Raw genomic sequence first — 22,092 nt, 5'->3', positions numbered from 1 at the left:
ATGAGATACCTTAGCACGTTGTATAAAATATAAATACGCATTGTCAAATCTAATAGGTCTCTCCTATGTGAGTGACGAGTAGTTGGATTTGCTAATACTGAGAAATGTTTTTAAAACATTTAAAAATACTCGAGGAAAAGCAAACCTATATTATAACTAAATTGAATTAAATTGGCATGGTTTATATTTCAAATACTTTTGACTTCTGAAACTGAACAGAATTTTAAAAACTTGTCCCATGTTAGGATAAAAAGAGGAATGCTTTCCAAGACTCAGTTTACTTAATGGTATTCAGCAATTTGTTCCGCTGCAACAGGCTATGGAGCAGATCTATCGGACTTCAGGAGACATGTATGCTAAGTACACTTTCTGCATCAGACTCCAGCTGACTGAGGGGAGCAGATTCTCCTTCCTCCAGAAGAGCCAGAACGTGTACTTTCCTGCAATTTGTGGAGTGCAGCAGCTGAAAACTACCCTTGTCTGCTCTTAGCCATACCCTTGCACAAATACCTCTGTTGCTTTTACAGACCACGGACCGTATTATAGATTACGGTGCACTCTCCTTATTAGCGCCGAGCGCACCTTTCAAATCGTGCGCTCGGCGCTGAAAAAGGAGAGTGTGCAGATTTATATTGAGTGCGCTGTCCCGAGGCCAGGGGGCAACGCATTCAAGTGAAATACAGAGTGGAGCCGCTGCGTGTTTCACTGTGCAGGCAGCAACCCGCCTGCACTTTAAAGGGGGATTAGATATCCCCTGTAGGCGGATGCAGTGAGTGACTGCACCAGCCTGCAAAGGGATGTCTGGGGGTCCATGGGACCCCCTTTGACCTCTCTAGAGGGCTGCCATCATGGGGTGCACCTTTGAGGTGGTGCACTGTGCATCTCCTGGCAGCTGCTTTGCCTCTGCACCCCGTCTATAATACAACGTGGGCGCAGAGGCAAAGGGATTGCCTTATTTGCGTGGGCCATGCATATGTGCGCCAATGCTATCTGTATTACAGAAAGGGCCGCACCCGCGTCTGCAACCCTTTCTGTGATACCAAAGTGCCCCGGAAGCGGGCTCACATGCCTGTTCGCCCCCGGGGCACTTTGTATGATATGGCCCCAGGTAGAGCGCAACATAGCGCGCTGGCCTTGGTGTGAATATTTGAGCAGTGAAGCTGCATGTGAGGGAAAGAGGTAGGTAACAAATGCATGACATGGAGTGCTAAAAGAAAAAAGTAGCCCCCTAAGTGTGAGCAGTGGAAGGATACACCTCAGCCAATCAAAAGCATCATAAATAGGCTATGCTCCACAGCAAGGACAAACCCAAGAAGAAGAAGAAAAACCATTGAATAAGGAGCAAGGAAATTAGTTACAAAGCCAACTGATTGTAAGCAGTGGGCGAGCTGTGAGGTCTTTTGCCACCCTACAGCTTTTGTGAGTCCTACAGATGTACATACACTCTTATTTTGGAATATGTTTCGGAACAACCTAGGAAAGACTATAAGGACTCTTAAAAAAAACTACCTTTAAAAAACGTCCCTACATATCTTGCGACCTGAGAACATTTACAATCCTTTCTTTTTAAGGAAGGTTGAGAAAAAAATGTATGTAGCTTAATAGACTGTAGCCTAAAAGTCTGGGAAAACTTTTCTGCTCCTTAAAGGTACAGGACACTGCCGGTAGTTCATCATGCCTTTTAAGTGGTAGTTGAGCAATTTTTTTTTTCTGGTTCCTGGAATATTGAGGTTTGACATTCTGTAAAGTTTTCTGCCTTGGAAAAATTTCCAAACCTTCGAAAAATACCTTTGTGCGACACCTTTAAACAAGAAGTGCATTTCTTTCTGTTTTGTGACCGAAAAAAATGTGTTCATAGTATGTGTGGTTGTAGATACACTTGTTGTGCATACTCCTGCCAGTGTTAGGTTTGGATGTTTGCAACTTGTTTTTCTTTGAAGAAGTCTTTCGAGTCATGAGGCACAGTGACTCCTTCCTTAGTTGGCAATACGCATAGGAACTGGCTCCATCAGGTTCAGCCTTGTAACGACCGGGCTCAATGTTCAGCACCTAACAGCGCTTATCCAATGGCCCATTTGATCACATGTTTAAAGAATTCAGTGCATTGGGTCCTTGATCCTGTTTCCTTTTTCAGCTACACTAAGTGAACATCGAAATCCAGGCTCCCTCGATGCCTTGGCCCCCTTCTGGGGCCCTCCCCCCATCGCCTCCTGCACCGCATCAGCTCGAATGCCAGGTCAGTTATAGAAAGGACTACCAATACTGTCTCCAGTGCTACTTGAAGTTCCCCTGGATTGACCACCATCAAGGCTGCAATCTCTGCCTCTCCCCGGAGCACGACAACACCATATGCCAGGCCTGGTTGTCTCCTGCTTGAAGAAGACTCTTTGGTATGGATGTGAGCGGAGGTGGGTCCACCAGAGAATGCCGAGACAGAAGTCCAAAGACAACCCTGACCTCTTCAGGGAAACACCACGGTGAAGTGGAGAAAGAAACCAATCCCTCTGAGGCCCAGCTGAACCAGTCCAGTTCAGAAGTCTCAGTGTCGGAAGACTCAGAGTAAGGTCAGCACTCGCACACAACCCATGGATATCAGCGACCACATGAACAAGCTTGGCACTGGACTAGTGGGGGTTGAGTGTCGAGTCCAGAGTCTCAACAGCAGTCTGCCATGCCACCACTGCCTTCAGGCCATGGTCGGTACTGGCGGAAGGCACCGAAGGTGTCAGCACCAAAGATAGCAGTGGTGCCCAAACAACGACCACGTAGAAAGTCCACTGCGTCTCAAAAAAACATAGATTTGGAGCAACTGATAGTCCAGAGCTTACAAGAGAAATTTGACACTTGACAAAAGTGTCTGTTTATCAACCTACAGACTGTCAGATTTTCCACCAAGTTGCCGCCAAAGCTACAAGACACTTTCCAGAAAGAGAAATTTGAGGAGCAAATTATTTTTGAGCCATCTTCATCTCCCAAGCATAGGCTAGCGCTGTTTTTGCTCAACCTCCTCCTCCTTTACCTCTGCCTTCACCACACCTCATGCACCACCTTCTTCATACACATTAGAGGGGTCACCACACTTTGCTTATGCGGAGAGCAGTCCACGCCATCCAGCTGACCCTTATGTTGCTCCTTATGGCCCAGGGATGACCCGGGTGGCACAGACCTGGATCTGCATCCAGCCAAGCCTTCACCACCTATGATACCACGATTTACCATGAGGTCATAGACAGGGCAGCCACTTATCATAAAGTTGATATGCAAGTTGTCGCGGAAGAAGAAGAATTCCTGGTTGAAACATTGTCCAAGACTCAACGCACTCTTCAGTTCCTACCCATGGTTAAGGGAATGCTGAAGACCGCCCTGAGACTTTGATAAACCCAGTCAAGGCACGGGTTATTACACCTAGGATCAATTCAAAATATTATCTCTCCTCTAGTTATCCATCCTATATCCGCGACTACATACCACTAGACTCTATAGTAGTCCCAACAGCAGAGCAATGTGCAAATGTGCAAGCTACAGGCAATGTTCCCCCTCCTGACAAAGAAAGTAAAAAGCTGGGTGCAGCCGGCAAGAGGGTCAGGCAACTCAATCGGCCTCCTCACCCAATATGACAGGGCACATTGGGATGATATGGAGGATCTCCTCAATCACCTCCCAATGGAGTATGGGCATATTTGGCAGGAGGTAACTGAGGGGAAGACCATATCAAATGCAACCATACGTTGTGCTGTAGACGCAACTGACTCCATGGCCATAGGAGTTGATAGAGATCAGGGTACCTAAAATAAACCCACTTCCACGGATAGAGTAATTTCACAGTTACACGCACATACATTCATCATACGCTAGGGCCCATTTCACTAACATACGCTCAAATACTCTACCAGCAGCATAAGACCTGTGGGAAGAAAACCCTGCATCTATATCTAGGACGATAGGACCTGATTATAGTGGTTATCCTTAATCATACTCTATACAATCTATACAACAATGATCAAAATGTACACAATAATTGACAAGAAAGAATATTCAACACCATGTTTAAAATTATATTGCTTTATCTAAAATTAGTCAAAGTAAAATCAGAATAAATCATTTCTCATAGTTACCTATTCTAACTAAGTGTCAGAACGGGTCAGGACAAGTCTCTCGGTAAAGTCTCTCAAGACGTAGTCCCTCAGCATCGATCCTCAGCAACGCAAGTTCACGCGGCAAAGGTAAAATGGCAAGTGGCAAAACCCTCCCTAAGCTAACAATTCTTATAATGAAAAATACTATGGAAACACACATAAAGTTGGCAAAATAAACTGTATCACTGAGCAGAGCGAGAAGGAAGGGATGTAACATTGCTACATCTGAAAATCTGCGCTCAGGAAAAGTCACAAGACGTGAACTACGGAACAGGAACCAAGAAACTATCAAAGTATCCAACTTGTACAACTTCTCTCGGCAGCCAGGCCACAGTTCATTGTTCATTTCTGAAGCTCCTTTGTTTGCCAAGGACGTTCCATTTCTTTTGGAGATCCTCCAAACTGCTGATGTCCTCATGGAAAAATACAACAAGGACCACGGTCAGTTGTCTTCGACCTTTTTCCAGCAGGGGTCTCTCTTGCCACATCACAGAATATGCCACAGCCAGGCTTTGAAATACTGTCAGCTCGGTTAAGGCCTTCATAGGCCACAATAGACCATCTTAATTAAAGAGACAAAATAAACGTTACTACAGCATAATGATTAAACTGTGTTAACCCCACTAATACCCTTATGTGTATGTATTTATCTAGCTTTGCGACATAAAAAGCATTAATTCAGACAGCGTTTTGTGCTCAAAATAAATAGCACACAGCAACGTTTAAACATGAAAACTTGCACGTTATTATTAGGACAGAAACAGCACAAATAAGCTAACCCTCGTGTAACTTTCTCTTATGTTAGGACAAACGGGTTGATTAATAAAACACACTTGCACAAAGACAAATAGTTAATTGTTAATTATTAATAAATTAATAAAACACATAGACATGCCAGAGCTTCAAAAGCCCATGAATTTTCTAAAAGAAAACTCTGCTCCAGCAATCCCCCCTTTGGTGATTTTATCACCAAATAAACCCTAAAAAAAAATAGTGAAAATTTAGTCCCATTTTAGGAGAAATCAGAAATGTCTTTTCCCCTTACACAACATTAAACACTAGTCACTCTTTCATCATCTCTCTTTGTCTCTAAATAAACACTCTCCCTCAATTCTTCTAGTTCAATTTCTTGAGGTTCTCTTTTCAACTTCTTATTTTTCTTTTCCTTATTCAATTTCTTTCTCCCTCCCCTGTTTTTACAACACACACACACCAATCTTATTATTAACAAAGCCACAATTATACAAGACAAGGGAAACAATATTCTACCTATAATAGTACTACCTATTTTTGCAATAAAATCTTTAACAGCTATCATTTTATTAGCTATTTTAGTCCACAAACTCCCAACTTCAAGTGGTACTAATTCTTCATGTAAATCTGTAATATTTTTGATATAGACCTTCAGGTCTTTACTTTCGTCAGGAATGTAAGTGCAACAATGTTGAACTTTCAATATTCCACAGACTCCACCCTCCTTGGCCAATAGAATATCAAGGGCAAGTCGATTTTGCATAGACATGGCACGTACGGCACTTAATTCCGTATTCACCAAAAGAAACCCTCCTGCGGTATTTGTCGATAAGCGATCAACCACTGTGGACAGTTTCCGAATTCCATAAGCATTCAAAGAAATTCCCACTGCTGGAATCAAAACCCCAAAAATATCACCCACAATTTCAGACCAAGTTTCTCTCTTAAAACGTGTTAATAAGTTAATATCTTCTACATCTCTTATTTTATCTGTATGAAAAATCTTAGGAAAAACCAGGCCCACATAACACGTGCCATACCAATGGTCAGGCAACTTGTAATAAGCCTTGTTCCCACAAACATAGTACACTCCTGGAAAAATCGTATCTTCTCCACCTCTGAAACCCCAACCTGTCGCAATGAAGTATGTATCATGGCACTCACTAGTTCCCACAAAATATGTATCATATTGGGATTTCCTTCTGGTAATGCAAAGTTTACCCTTCTGTGGCGCATCTAGAGCTAAAGTTGGACTAGCCCCATTCTTCAACTCTTTTCCCATCTCAATGTCCCAAATTGTTTCACTCTCTTCATATTTTCCCCCTTTCTCATGCATGTTCACTCTCCTTTCTTCTACCATATCCAGGAAAGCTCTCTCCTCTTCCTTCAAACTGCATGTTAAATTATTCTTAAAAATGTAATCTAATGTTAATCCTTTTTCTTCAATAAAAATCTCACCAAAAGTGTTAGCTTCTTTAGCTGGATTCAGCTCTTTGTTCATTGGCAAGTGCCCAAAAATACTATCTCTGTTAGACATTTTATAATCTATTTTCCCTAACAAATAAAAAACACTACTTAAAATACTACAGGAAATACCATATGTAGCTGGTAAATGATGATAAGTAACACCCTCTGAGACGGATGCAGGTAATTGCATACAGACGTAGCAATCCCTTACTTCCATTGTCTTCACATATTCATATAACAGTTTAGAAAAAACATTACTAGAAAAATTATTAATCGACCTATCTTTGTGTATGTAACTACTACTTCTAATTGGAACTACTTTTTGTGAATTCTTCTCTACATTTGTCACATTCTCTATATTCATTCCAAATTCTACTCTAAAAGTAACTAATAAAACTAAAACACCCCATAGAAGCATTAATAATCCAGTACAACAGCAGCACATTCTACACCACCTCTTAAAGAAGGCACATCTATTTCTATTATCCTCTATGGTAGCCATTTTAGTTTAGCCTCTACTACTCCACTACTGTTTGAACTTTTTCAATTCTCCAACAATTCTTCAGCTTTCAGTTTATCCAAATGATCTCCTCGTTCACTTGATCCAAGTGAATCCTTCTTTCACTCAGTTTGGATATTTGTCATTCTTCACTTCAATTTCTTCAACATCAAATTGTATCAGATCTCCAACGTCAGAATCCTCAGTACTCGACTCTTCTCCAATGTCAGTCAAGAGTACTTTCAGAATTTCACCAGTATCTTCCTCAACCACTTCTCTCAAGACCACTTCCGGATTATCTCGAGTCACTGTTTCTTCTTCTCCTCCTTCAGACAGTGTCACATAAGACCATTCCGGTGATCTGTACTTTTGGTTGGGTCTTCTTACTCTTTTTATTTCCACTGGTTCATTTGACTCCTTTGATTCTTCTCCTTCAGCTTTTGAACTTTGACTTGAAACTTCATTCACTTGTTCAGCTTTCGATGAATTTGCTCTTATTACTTTGTATCTCAGCCTCTTAACTCTGTTGTTAGGCCAACGATCTCCTCTTAACACCTTTTTCGGCTTTGTTTCTTTATTACTCCTTTCTCCAATCCAAGTTCTCTTTCTCAGAACTCGACCCTCTTTTTGTTCATCTTCATCATCTGTTTCAAGTGCCTCTTGTTTCCGTTTCCCAGCAGTTTTCTTCTTCTCCACAGATTTTTTCACCACTGTTTGAGACTTCCCTACTCCTGTCCCTCCTCTCCGACACGCAATCTTCTTGCTGTCTACTTGTCCCTTCACCTAGCTCCTCATGAATGTTCCCTACACCTCCTCGGGGGTCTTCCGCAATCTGTCCCTCTCTATCTTCTTCTGACCCTACTTCTTCAAGTATAATCTCAAGTGGTTCTTCAATCTCCTCCTCTTCTGATTCAGGAGTAATCTCTGTGTGATTTCTTTTTTCTTTTCTTTTTCCTTCACTGCTGTTTGAAACTACAGGCTCTTTTACAGAATCTGATCTTTTCTCTGATACTCGCAGTGATTCTCTTGAAGCTCTCTCTGCTTCTTTTCTCACTGATTCCGTATCATCAGTATCTTCATCATCACTGGAATCTGACTCTTCAAAATACTCTTTACCAGTCCCTTCTTTTGGGTTTGGAACTCTCAGAGTATGACTTGCATGTACCCAGTGCTTCACTCCAGCACACTTTACTGCAGTCGTCGTAGTCAGAATAACTTGTCTCGGCCTTCCCCACCTTGGAATCAAGCAATTTCTTCTCCTGTGCACTTTTATCCTCACCCAATCTCCTGGACTCAGATCATGGGCTTGCTTCTTCTCAAGTGTGGTAGCTTCTTCTCCAACCTGGTGAAACACAGAATGAACTGCGTCAGCCAGGCCTTTACAGTAATCCAAAATCATGTCATCAGTTATTGTCACCAACTTATTGACAGGCACGAATGCATGGCGCATAGCACGTCCCATGATTATTTCATGCGGGCTCAAACCAGTAGTTCTATCTGGAGTAGATCTCATAGTCATCAGAACTAGAGGTAACACATCTGGCCATTTCATGCCAGTGGCTAAACACATTTTTCCAATTCTATTCTTGATTGTGCCATTAATCTGCTCAACCACACCAGAAGCCTCTGGTCGGTATGCACAATGTAGCTTCTGCTGTATTTTCAATGCTTCACAAATTAAACCTATGAGTTCATTTTGAAAGTGTCTACCTCTGTCGGACTCAACTGTAACTGGAAACCCGTACCTAGGAATCAACTCCCTCAACAGTAATTTTGCCACTGTTAATCCATCATTTCTTCTAGTCGGGTAAGCTTCCACCCACCTTGAAAACAAACAGACTACCACCAAAACATACCTCAGTCTGTTCACTTGGGGCATTTCAATGAAATCAATCTGCATTCTTGTAAAAGGACCTCCTTCTCTGCCTATTGTTCCCAGACTCACCACTGTCTTCTTCCCAGTGTTAAATTGCTGACAAATTAAACACCTTTGACAGATGCTCTCTGCAATTGTCCTGAACTTCGCATTATACCAGGTCTGCTTGAACGACCTTACCATCGCATCCCTCCCCAGATGTCCCTGGCCATGATACATCCTTGCCATTGACGACAAGATAGAGTTAGGCATCACTGGTCTGCCATCTCTGTAGACCCAAACATGGTCTGTTTCTCTTGGAGCACATCCTGCTTTAACCCAATCTTGTTTCTCTTCTTCTCCTGCCTCATCTTGTAACTGCTTTACTTCATCCCACGTTTCTAGGACATTAGTAAACATCACAGAAAGAAAAGACATTTCCTCTATTCTGTCCCGATTAATTGACTGATTTGTTTTAGCACAATACTGTGCAACATCATTGGCGTACCTGTTACCAACAGTAATAAAATCATCCCCTGGACCATGGGCAGCACATGTTACAACAGCTAACTCCTCAGGCAGCTGTATCGCCTCAAGCAATTTTTCAATCAATTCAGCATTCTTTATCGGAGTTCCACCCGATGTCAAGAAACCTCTTTGCAGCCACAACTGGCCAAAGTCATGTACCACTCCAAATCCATACTGACTATCAGTCAACACGGTTGTTCTCAAATCTTTCCCAATCTCACAAGCTTTTGTCAATGCCACTAATTCAGCAACTTGCGCAGATTTCACTCCTTTCAATGGTGATGCTTCCATGACCTCTGAAACTTTGCACACCGCATATGCTGCACATAGCACATCCATCCACAAACAACACATGGTCATTCTCAGGTAAGAGATCAGGGTACCTAAAATAAACCCACTTCCACGGATAGAGTAATTTCACAGTTACACGCACATACATTCATCATACGCTAGGGCCCATTTCACTAACATACGCTCAAATACTCTACCAGCAAAAGACCTGTGGGAAGAAAACCCTGCATCTATATCTAGGACGATAGGACCTGATTATAGTGGTTGTCCTTAAACATACTCTATACAATCTATACAATAATGATCAAAATGTACACAATAATTGACAAGAAAGAATATTCAACACCATGTTTAAAATTATATTGCTTTATCTAAAATTAGTCAAAGTAAATCAGAATAAATCATTTCTCATAGTTACCTATTCTAACTAAGTGTCAGAACGGGTCAGGACCAGTCTCTCAGTAAGTCTCTCAGGACAAAGTCCCTCAGCATCGATCCTCAGCAACGCAAGTTCACGCAGCAAAGGTAAAATGGCAAGTGGCAAAAACCCTCCCTAAGCTAACAATTCTTATAATGAAAAATACAATGGAAACACACATAAAGTTGGCAAAATAAACTGTATCACTGAGCAGAGCGAGAAGGAAGGGATGTAACATTGCTACATCTGAAAATCTTCGCTCAGGAAAAGTCACAAGACGTGAACTACGGAACAGGAACCAAGAAACTATCAAAGTATCCAACTTGTACAACTTCCCTCGGCAGCCAGGCCACAGTTCATTGTTCATTTCTGAAGCTCCTTTGTTTGCCAAGGACGTTCCATTTCTTTTGGAGATCCTCCAAACTGCTGATGTCCTCATGGAAAAATACAACAAGGACCACGGTCAGTTGTCTTCGACCTTTTTCCAGCAGGGGTCTCTCTTGCCACATCACAGAATATGCCACAGCCAGGCTTTGAAATACTGTCAGCTCGGTTAAGGCCTTCATAGGCCACAATAGACCATCTTAATTAAAGAGACAAAATAAACGTTACTACAGCATAATGATTAAACAGTGTTAACCCCACTAATACCCTTATGTGTATGTATTTATCTAGCTTTGCGACATAAAAAGCATTAATTCAGACAGCGTTTTGTGCTCAAAATAAATAGCACACAGCAACGTTTAAACATGAAAACTTGCACGTTATTATTAGGACAGAAACAGCACAAATAAGCTAACCCTCGTGTAACTTTCTCTTATGTTAGGACAAACGGGTTGATTAATAAAACACACTTGCACAAAGACAAATAGTTAATTGTTAATTATTAATAAATTAATAAAACGCATAGACATGCCAGAGCTTCAAAAGCCCATGAATTTTCTAAAAGAAAACTCTGCTCCAGCAATCCCCCCTTTGGTGATTTTATCACCAAATAAACCCAAAAAAAAAATAGTGAAAATTTAGTCCCATTTTAGGAGAAATCAGAAATGTCTTTTCCCCTTACACAACATTAAACACTAGTCACTCTTTTGTGGTAAATATTTAAATTACCTGTACTATTTTTATGCGGTAAAATTCAATAAGAATAATAAGAGGCAGAATCCGTGGTATTCGAGGGTATAATAGGGTATTTATTCCTTACAAAGGAATGATGGTTCGAACCAGGCAATCGAGTTCCGTCACCACGAAGGTTCAGGAAGGGATCAGCAATAGATTATTGACAAGTAATAGTATATATAAGAAATGCATTACATTAAGACAGATGCAGGAGGCGTAACAGCTGATAATACAGATAAGAATACACATACGTAATAAAAAAGGCGTAATAATAGGCGTGCATGAGGGCGTATACTAGAAACGTCATTTAAAATGATGTCACAGGTGGGTGGATCCATAAGAGAATCCTGCAGTGTCAGCAAAAATGTTTGGCAGAGATGCGCGCGCAGCCGCATGACGTGTGATTGACGTGTAACTAGGGGGTGAAGGGAACTTGACGTTTAGCCCTACATGAGGAGACAGAAGTCTGGGGTGTCAGGACAACCTAGTCCTAAATCATATCTAATATCTTGTGTTTAAGGAACTATATTATCTAGAAGGAAAGGTCTTCGCGGACAAATCCTATTCTATACTGACTGTTAGTGCGTGTACAAGCGTCTAAGTGTCGACATGGGATGCGAGGGGGCATGGGCCTACCATGGTAACGAGAGTCATGAATTACTTGCATGGAGACAGTAAGGCCGGGCCCTTTGCTCGGTAGCTGGAAGGATGTTTACCTAAACTACTAGACAGGAATGCATTGGATGAGGAGCGGAGCAGATAACTTGAAGGTGAAATACAGTTTTTGGCAGGCAACAGGCCGCGTCAGGCATCGTTAGCCGCGCAGGAAGTAAGACAAAGTTCATGGATACAGATGCAGATCCAGGCTGGAGCATTTCAGAGGCAGAAGCAGGAAAAAGCTCGATGGCAGAATTCAGGGCCTACCTTGCCAGAGCTGGAAAACGTGAAAAGTATACCATATAAAGTCGGTGGCCAATCATACTTAGGAATGGAATATTCGACCCATTCATGGCGGATTTGAAAAAGGACATGTTAACGTTGGACGCACATGTATTTGCGTCTTCATAGCTGGAACTGGAGGGAACATACATGTACTTGTAGCATGTACACGGAGCCGTTGGGGTCTAGATAGGGGACACAATTGACCATAAAAATTCATATTTCCTCATTCCCTCCTTGTCCCCTACGGACTCTCATGAAATATCGATCTTCAGGAATCCATCAATCTGTTCATGTAACATCATTTGTTCTTCTTTCTTCTTCCGGGATTTTAAACGAAAACTTGATCGTGGAATACACGATGTGGCACACAGGCCGCAAATCGCTGGTCCACATTGTAGACATAGGCAGCAACTGAATACTATGAGAAGGCCAATACCTAGGAAGGATAGGACCTTCCATCCCCAGGCTGACAACACGCTCCAGAACCAACCGGACCATGTCCAAGTGCCTGCATTCTGATGTATCTGATTTGCAATCTTGTGAAGACGAGTTATGGCTTTATATACGGATGGCGCGTTTTCTGGGATGAAAACACAGCAACTTGATCCGATGACCCTACAAGCTCCGCCCCTATCTGCTAGGATGACGTCAAGGACAAGACGATTTTGGAGAACAACAATCCGCATCGCAGACTGCTCCTCTGTTAAGTTGCCTAGGGCAGAGGTAGTTTCATTCACTACTGCTTCAAGGGTTCTAGTTAATCTACGTATTAGTTTACTGTTTGAGACAACACCTATGTAAGGAAAGAGACCTTTATTGAAGTCGGTATATTGTTCCCATGCTGTTTCGGTGTAGTCAACAATCGGGGTATCTCTCTGGGGTCTATGGTGTACTAGATTGCTATTTCTATGATAATCAGGTGGGGCTAGGAAAACAGGTGGCAGAAGGAATGCAATGTAACAGGTACCATCCCAATCTAGGGGTAGGCGTATATATGCTGTGTGACCACAGATGAAGTAGGAGTGACGGGAAGCTCTAAATGTAGACTTGCCTTTATCACTGAATTCGATCACAGTACTACATTTACTATGACCCAGGTGTACTGAACCATTCTTTCTTACACAGAATTCACCTTTGACTGGTAATACGGACATAGCAGGCAAGACTAGTGTAGCTTCAGATTCAACATTTAGAATCATGAGGTTAAGTGTAAAATTACCTAATCCATATACTTCATTTTCTAGGTCAGTTCCTGTTCTTTTGGGAAGTCCCTCCTTGTTAGGATAACAGGCTTTAAGCAAGACTAAGTTCAGGTTTCCCCATACCCAGTTGCTCTGGTAAACTACAGTGTTTGAATCTAAAGAATTAATTAAACTAAACCATGCTCCACAGGAACCATTGTGTGTAAACGGATATGGAAAGAGAGGCAGAACTCCTTTGTATTTCTGATAGGGCGGCGAGTCGGCCACATATCCAACAATTTGTAGCGTTGCTGGTCTGATGGGAATGATGTAACATACTAATGAATGTGTTGTTGCGCAGCGCAAATCTATAGGACAACTCATGTGGAGGTAGTTCACTAAAAGAATGTTCGGCTGTAACATTGTAAGCACGCTTGGAATTAGGGTAATACATGTGTAATAGTATACTTGCGACAATGATCAAAAGACTTAGAAAAAACATAATTAATAATGTCACTATACAGTGACTACGAAGTGATTTACAGTACGCATGTTTCTTGAGCTGTTTCTGTCTATTTCTCTCTCTATTTCGGTCTAGAGGATACATGTCAGAGACAAATTCAACCGATTCACCTTGGAGAGGACTTAAACAATCAAATTGTCTGACTTGCTAGACCTTAGTTTCAGTTTATAGTTCTCTTTTTCTGACTTTTCAACCAGGGGGAGTTTTGAGTCCGTCGGTGAGGGAATGCAGGGCTGAACGTTTAAATCCGATGGTAGTCCATGAAATTTCTTGATATGGCTCGAGTGCAGCCACCCTTTGCGACCCTCAATCTTCACGGCTGTCCTCGTGGTCAGTAAAACGAGTTTCGGTTGTTGCCAGCGAGGCTCCAACGGGCTCCTCCTGTCGAAGTTTCTCACAAGTACCAGGCCACCTGGAACCACTTCATGAGGCTTTACCTCGGTGTTGTCGGGAAAGGCTGCAGCTACCTGTGAACGGCAAGATTGTAGTGCAGACATCAAGGAAGCCAGGTAATCTGTCAGCATATTACAATCAATATCAGTTATTTTACGAGGTATAGGCGTCCCCCACATATTTGGTGGCCTACCGAAGATCACCTCATACGGGGATAGCCCTGTTCGAGAATGTGCTACCATTCTCATGTAAAAGAGCGCAACTGGTAAGGCTACTATCCAGTCGACACCTTTGTCTCTACAGATTTTGGACAATCTAATTTTCAGAGTTTGGTTATGACGCTCCACGAGACCTGCTGCCTCGGGATGTCGGACACAGTGGAATTTCCATTGATAGCCTAACAGAAGTGAAACGTGTTTCATTAGCTCGGATGAGAACGGTTGGCCGTTATCTGAGTACACGACTCGGGGCATACCATACCGTGGGAAGAATTCTCGAACTAACTGTTTGGCAGTAGTCGGGGCAGTGTAATCTGAGACGGGATACGCCTCTGTCCACCGGGAAAGAGCGCATACAACTACGAGGACATATTTGAATCCTCGACATCGTTCCATCTGGATATAATCCATCTGGAGGACTTCAAAAGGGTGATCGGGAGGTTGAAATCCACCCTGCTCTACAGGTACGCCTTTACCTGGATTGAACTGACAACAAATCATACAAGTTCGGACTTTCTGTTTGGCTGCAGCTCGTAAGTGTTTGTTGAACCAAATGTGTTGAATACTGTCTAACATGGCTTTTTCTCCTAGATGTGCTGGACTATGTATTGTGTTAATGATAACTTGAACCATTGAGTCGGGGAGAAACCATATAGATTTTCCCTTCGTCATCCATCCCTGATCTGTCTGGATCCCTCCTAATTCGGTCCATTTCTTTATTTCCTCTGGTGTAGCATGTGTCTGTATGTCAATTACATCAAGGGCGGGATCCTTAACTGTCATGCAGTGTGTCGGCGTCGGAACTATTGTCTTTGTCAGGTCAGTTGCAGGAGTCTGATTCTGTGCTGTTTGCTTAGCTGTTCGGTCTGCTAGGTCGTTACCCTGGGAAATAATATCGGTGACTTTTGTATGGGCTTTGCACTTCATGATAGATATTGAAGTAGGTAGATGTATTGCATCTAATAGAGCTTGAATGAGGGGACCGTGTTGAATGTTGGCACCGTGAGAAGTTAAATAACCTCTTTCGCGCCAAAGAACGCCGAAGTCATGGACGACTCCGAATGCATAACGTGAATCTGTGTATATGTTGACTTTCTTATTTTTGGCTTGAATACAGGCTTGTGTCAGAGCGATAAGCTCTGCTGCTTGAGCTGATAATGTGTCGATACAATTTGTTTCAATGACTTCGGTGTCTGTCGTGTCTGCATAAGCGGCCACTAACTTTCCTGTACTTGTTCTCATACATGAACCATCTACATAAAGTGTCAGGTCTGGATCTGGTAATGGGACATCTGTCAAGTCTTGTCTGGGTTTCGTCGTAATAGTAATGACTTCAATACAATCATGTGCCAGTGGGTCTGTTCCACTTAAAGGCAAAAGTGTGGCAGGATTTAATGTACTACAACGTTTGATTTCTATGTGTGGCTGAAACAATGTCAATTCGTAACCAGTCAGTCGTGCTATAGTCAAGTGTTGTGTTTGTGTCCGATTCAAGAGAACCTCTACTGCGTGTGGTACTTGTACTGTCAATTGATGTCCTAATACTATGGAATCGCTTTGTCTAATCGCTAGAGCTGTCGCTGCAACTGATTTCAGACACGCAGGAAGAGCCTGAGCTACGGGATCTAATGTGCTAGAAAAGTAAGCACATGGCTTGTGTGATCCTGCTTGTTCCTGCGTGAGTACTGACAAGGCAGTACCTTCACGTTCTGTAACAAAGAGTGTAAAAGGCTTACTGTAACATGGTGTCGCTAAAACAGGTGCTTGGCATAAAGCTTTCTTTAAGTCTTCAAAAGCTTGTGTATGTTCTGGAGTCCAAGGGAGGACAGTCGATGTCGCTGCCTCCTGTGTTGTCAACTGAATGAGTGGTTTTGCTAAAAATGCATATTGGGGGATCCACTGCCTACAGTATGAAGTGAGGCCTATGAAGGCCCGTACCTCCTTTTGTGTCTTGGGTGGTGGCATGTTTACAATTAACTGGATGCGGTCAGGTGTGAGCTGTCTCCCCCATTTGGACAGCAAGTGCCCTAGGTACACAACTTGCTGGGCACAAAATTGCAGCTTTGAAGGGGACACCTTGTGCCCCTTGTCGGCTAAGAAATGTAAAACCGTCAGTGATGCTTTTTCACATTCGGGTTCGCTTCGGGCGGTGATCAGCAGATCATCGACATACTGAAGCAGTGCAGTGTTAGCAGGCATGTGGATACTGTCAAGTTGTCTTTTCAGTGCTTGGCTGTAGATGCTAGGACTTTCTGTAAATCCTTGAGGTGCGCGTGCGAATTTAAAACTTCGTCCATTTAAACTGAATCCGAACAAATATTGGCTTTCCGGATCTATTGGGACGCTGAAGAAGGCGTTCTTGAGGTCAATTACAGTAAAGAACGTTGCATCTGAATCAATAGCTGTCAGTAATGAAGAGATATCTGGGACCACGGGGTATTGTGGTACAATGCATTTGTTCAATTCGCGCAGATCAATAACTAATCGATATACTGGGGGTGCTTTTGGATCGGTTCGTTTAAGAATCGGAATAATCGGAGAATTACATATATTGGAGTCGGTTTCTACAACCACTCCTTGTGCAATGAGCTCGTCAATGATTTGCAGTAAAGCCACTACAGCATCTGGTGGTAACTTGTATTGTCGCATTCGTGGTAGTACCACTCCTGTTTTGAGTGTGACTCGATATGGTGTAATGTGCATACAACCTACATCAGTGGGGCCTTGCGCCCATAAATGTGCAGGTAGATTCTGTAACCGGTGATCCATGTCTCTAGACACGTAGTGACCTTTAAAGTCACGCAAAAATAGTCGTACTCCGTCCGGAGAACAACATATTATAGCTCCTAGAGCTTTCAATGTTTTTATACCTAACAAGTTTTCTGGGCATGATTTCGTAAGCAATAGATCTGTAGTCCGTGTTAATGGACCGACTGTGAATGCAAGTGGTTGTTATACTTCGTTAATAGTGGGCTTTCCTGAAAAACCAAGGGAAATATTTTGTGAGCCTGAGAGGGGTGCCCCTGGGACTTTGTTGTGACTTATAGTTGTTCTGCTTGCCCCTGTATCGAGTAGAAACTTTCTGTCTTTCCCTAATACTTGACTCTGTACATAGGGACCCTCTTGGTCTACAGGAACCTCAATAAGGGGTAAGCCAACTTCCCTCTCTAGGCTATTTCATGTGTAGCGCTGATACTCTGGATAGTCATTTTGTGCATACTGGTACATCTGTTGTGTCGTGTTTTGTGTTGCAGCAATAGGCTGTGGCTGTTGTTGTGGTTGTGGTGCGGTCTGTTGTGCAGCTTGCATAGGCTGTATATTCTGAGGTACTTGTTGTTGGATCTGATCCTGTCTAGGCGGACGTGGTCTCTCCTTGGTTCTACCCGTGGAGATATTATGTTTTAGAACTGCACAATCGTTTACATGATGACCTGGCTGTTTACAATAGTTGCATGTCCCTTTAACGGGAACCGCTGAGTTACTTGCCGTACCCTTTTTATGACCGTCAGCTGGAACTGACTGAGCGACAAGCATTTTCATTTTCGTGTCTTTCATACGCCTTGTTTCGTGTTCTTGTTCTTCTCTAATTCTATTCTGGTGATACTGTAACATTTGCAACATTTGTGAAGGAGTGTTAGCTTGCCAAGTGCTCTCAACTTTCAATACTCTGTTTTTAACCTGCGGCAGGGAATTCTCGACTAGTTTTGTTACAAAAAGGTGTGGATATGACTCACTATTTGCTTTCAAGCCGCTATTAATACCAAAGCATTTTTCAAATCGGGAATAAAAATCACTAGTGTCTTCATCGGGTTTCTGTTTACAAGCTGAGATTGCTCCCCAATCTTCCTTTTTCGTAGTTAATAAACGTGGCAATACTTGTACCAATAGCCCTGGCAATGCTTTTGTTTTGGCCCCAAGCCCTACGCCTGCAGTTCTGCTATTTTCTTCAGTTTCCAATGCGGTCCAATCAATCTTTTGGTCTCCCACCTCCCATTCTTTTTCCTTGAGTTTCTCATAAATACCGGCAGGCAATAATACTTTCAATATTTTCATAATGTCAGGATAGGTATAATCACCCATGAGTAACATGTCTTTTAATTCACGGTGAAAACCTGCTGGATCTTTGTCATGGCTAGGCACTAATTTTTTCATTTCCAATAGTTCTATTTTGGTTATGGGCGTGTATACAAACACGCGTCTAAACGTATTGTCATCATTTCTGACTGGGTGTACTTCGCGTAATGGGTTCTGTCTGTCTATGTGATACGTTTTTCTTTCCACGGTGGGAACTGAAACATGTTCTGGGCATACGAAAACAATGTACTGGTGTCGATATTCTAGAATTTCTTTAATTAAATCAGTACCTGAACCTCTCCATTTATTCGTGAGTAATTCTATCAGTATATCAGGTAGGGGACCAGGATCGGAGTGTTGGCTTCTATACAATATAAGGAGGTGTTGTATCATGTATATACCAGCTAAACGCTGTTCGTCTGGGGTAAGATTCAGAAACGTGTGTGCTAGCGCATCATCACTGTATTTTTCAGAACTGTCAGCCCATTGTACTGCTGACCTGGCTAATTCTTGTTCATCCATAGAATCGAGCAAATGATACCCCCTTCGGCCTCGGAGTAATTTATCAGCAGCCTGGAATAGGTGTTCAGGGGACCTCGTATTTAACATAGGGGCTTGAAGATGTCTGTTACATTCTGGACGTATCGGACGTATTGGATCATTAAAGTATCTGGTATTGTTACAAGATCTTCCCCTACCTACATAAGCTATCGTTTCTAATTGTCCCGTGGACATTTCTGATTCTTCCTCCTCCTCTCCCTCTGATTCAGTTTTATCTGCTTCTACTCTGTTTTCATGTATTCGTTCTATTTCTTTTCTGATCTTTCGGCACATAGCTACTATACACTTCTGTTTATCATGTTACCCTTCTGATATATTCTGACCCCATCTGGTAAGCACTTGCATTTCATCCTGATCTACCTCAGGCCTATCTCTGCTTCTGATCAAGCAGTTTATGAGGAAGCTTAGCAGTAGTTTCTGTATATCTACTTTCTGGTATTCCATGGCCTTGTCAATACTTTCAGGGCCTTGTCCTGATTGGACAAAGTGATATATATTGTCCAGATGAGCAACCATTCCTGGTAGTGTCATTAAATATGTGGACGCTCGTCGTATACGTAGTGATGACAGCAGCATTCTGTCATTTTTACCGGGCACTGGATCATATCTACAATCCACAAGATGTTCCTTAAACCTATCGGATCTTGCTGTTTGAGGTGTATGTTGGTATGCTAGATCTCTAAAGGACAATTTATTTCCTTGCGGTGGCGTGGAAAAAATCGCTGTCGCACCTCCTGTTGCACCTTCTGAGGTGCTAGGCGCGAAAGGATTCGTTGAATGTAAGGTAGAGACGGTAGATGTAGGAAAAGTGGTAGAAACAGATGAAACTGTTGGAATGTGAGGAGGAGTTTGTTGTTGCGGAGTTGGGGGCGGATGATCTTGAGGTTGAGCACCATCGACAGGTGGTGCGTGTGGTGGAACATTTACATATTCGGGAGCTACATCATCTAAATAGGAAGAAAGGAAAATGTCTTTTGCGGTTTTGGGATGTACTTTAATCGGGAGTAACGGAGGTGGCAGATCTTTCGGTATTTCCGGAGTGGCCTTAGGCAAACCCTCGGCCAGAAGAGGATACATACCATTCATAAGAGTGTTTCGTTGTCTGTCTACTTGTTCTGATTTTACTCGGGTACCTTCGTCAATTAATATGTTTTTTCGGGCCTTTTCTGAATCTTCCCTACTTTTCTCTTCCTGTCTGAGCGCTTTCTCTGTGCGCCTATGCGATTCTTTACGCCATAGTTCAATGGCCTCTTTCTGTGACTGTCTGGCTTTCTTTTTCCATAACGCTTCTTCTATTCTCATGATGCAATCTGCATCCCATGTTCCGGCAGCGGGCCATCTCTGACTCTCTGCTAAATCCTTGGTGTAGTCCACCCATAGATCAAGATATAATACGGCATCTAGGCCATGTTTATGGTACATAAAGTACCCTGGAGTGTCCCTAGGTGGGATGGGAACAGCTTCCTCGAGTATCCCTTTTCTAGTTTTTATCTGTCTTAATTTTGAAAATAACGGCATCTTGAACCTTGCTACTTAATTCTTACTTACTTAATTCTTACAATAAACACAATAATGAAGATCGAACAATCACTCATACCACGACATTTAAAACATATCAAAACATTTAGAACGAACAATAACAATTAGAATAAAACTAGTTAATTGCATAATTCTAAATATACTGTATGTACTGCTAAACAGTACAGATACACTGCTAAAACAGTGCAGACCAGGTCTGTGTACCCAGACCCGTCTTGACCGGCACAAGCTAATGTGCACGTCTAGATGCGTCCTCAGCAACGGTACTCACCGGGAAGCACGGAACGGAAGGCCTCGGAAGTCTGGACTGGACTAGACCAAACTGGACTGGACTCGACTCGTGACTTAGATACTTCGGAACTTCGGAATCTGGTGGGCCTCTGTATACCTCGGATCTTGCTCTCTCAGCTAGGCTCTGGTCGGGATTCTCCGCACTCCTCACCGCCTCGTCTGGGTGTTGATCGCAGCCTCAGTCGCCCCCGTTGGCCTGAGGGAAATACAGGAAATCCTGCGGGTACGCGTAATTGTCCGTCCGGCTGTGGCAGGAGACCGGGTCTGCAACGCACCTCCGGCGCATGGGGTGTGAGAGGTGTCCCTGTTCGGGCGCCAATTTATGTGGTAAATATTTAAATTACCTGTACTATTTTTATGCGGTAAAATTCAATAAGAATAACTCAGTAAAATAAGAGGCAGAATCCGTGGTATTCGAGGGTATAATAGGGTATTTATTCCTTACAAAGGAATGATGGTTCGAACCAGGCAATCGAGTTCCGTCACCACGAAGGTTCAGGAAGGGATCAGCAATAGATTATTGACAAGTAATAGTATATATAAGAAATGCATTACATTAAGACAGATGCAGGAGGCGTAACAGCTGATAATACAGATAAGAATACACATACGTAATAAAAAAGGCGTAATAATAGGCGTGCATGAGGGCGTATACTAGAAACGTCATTTAAAATGATGTCACAGGTGGGTGGATCCATAAGAGAATCCTGCAGTGTCAGCAAAAATGTTTGGCAGCCGCATGACGTGTGATTGACGTGTAACTAGGGGGTGAAGGGAACTTGACGTTTAGCCCTACATGAGGAGACAGAAGTCTGGGGTGTCAGGACAACCTAGTCCTAAATCATATCTAATATCTTGTGTTTAAGGAACTATATTATCTAGAAGGAAAGGTCTTCGCGGACAAATCCTATTCTATACTGACTGTTAGTGCGTGTACAAGCGTCTAAGTGTCGACATGGGATGCGAGGGGGCATGGGCCTACCATGGTAACGAGAGTCATGAATTACTTGCATGGAGACAGTAAGGCCGGGCCCTTTGCTCGGTAGCTGGAAGGATGTTTACCTAAACTACTAGACAGGAATGCATTGGATGAGGAGCGGAGCAGATAACTTGAAGGTGAAATACAGTTTTTGGCAGGCAACAGGCCGCGTCAGGCATCGTTAGCCGCGCAGGAAGTAAGACAAAGTTCATGGATACAGATGCAGATCCAGGCTGGAGCATTTCAGAGGCAGAAGCAGGAAAAAGCTCGATGGCAGAATTCAGGGCCTACCTTGCCAGAGCTGGAAAACGTGAAAAGTATACCA

The 22,092-nt window shown here is 42.8% G+C and overlaps 1 long non-coding RNA gene across 1 annotated transcript in view; it reads left to right on the top strand.

Annotated features, from left to right (window-relative positions):
• The window catches only part of LOC146857965 (uncharacterized), a 68,242-nt gene that overhangs the window by 6,027 nt on the left and 40,123 nt on the right, over positions 1-22,092 (top strand). The gene's annotated exons all lie outside the window — the stretch shown is intronic.

Source organism: Triturus cristatus, chromosome 3_2 (genome assembly GCF_964204655.1).
Source record: "Triturus cristatus chromosome 3_2, aTriCri1.1, whole genome shotgun sequence".
In the NCBI taxonomy this organism is placed as follows: Eukaryota; Metazoa; Chordata; class Amphibia; order Caudata; family Salamandridae; genus Triturus; species Triturus cristatus.
Note: the sequence above shows the minus strand (reverse complement) of the source record. Positions and strands in the feature narration are given on the sequence as shown.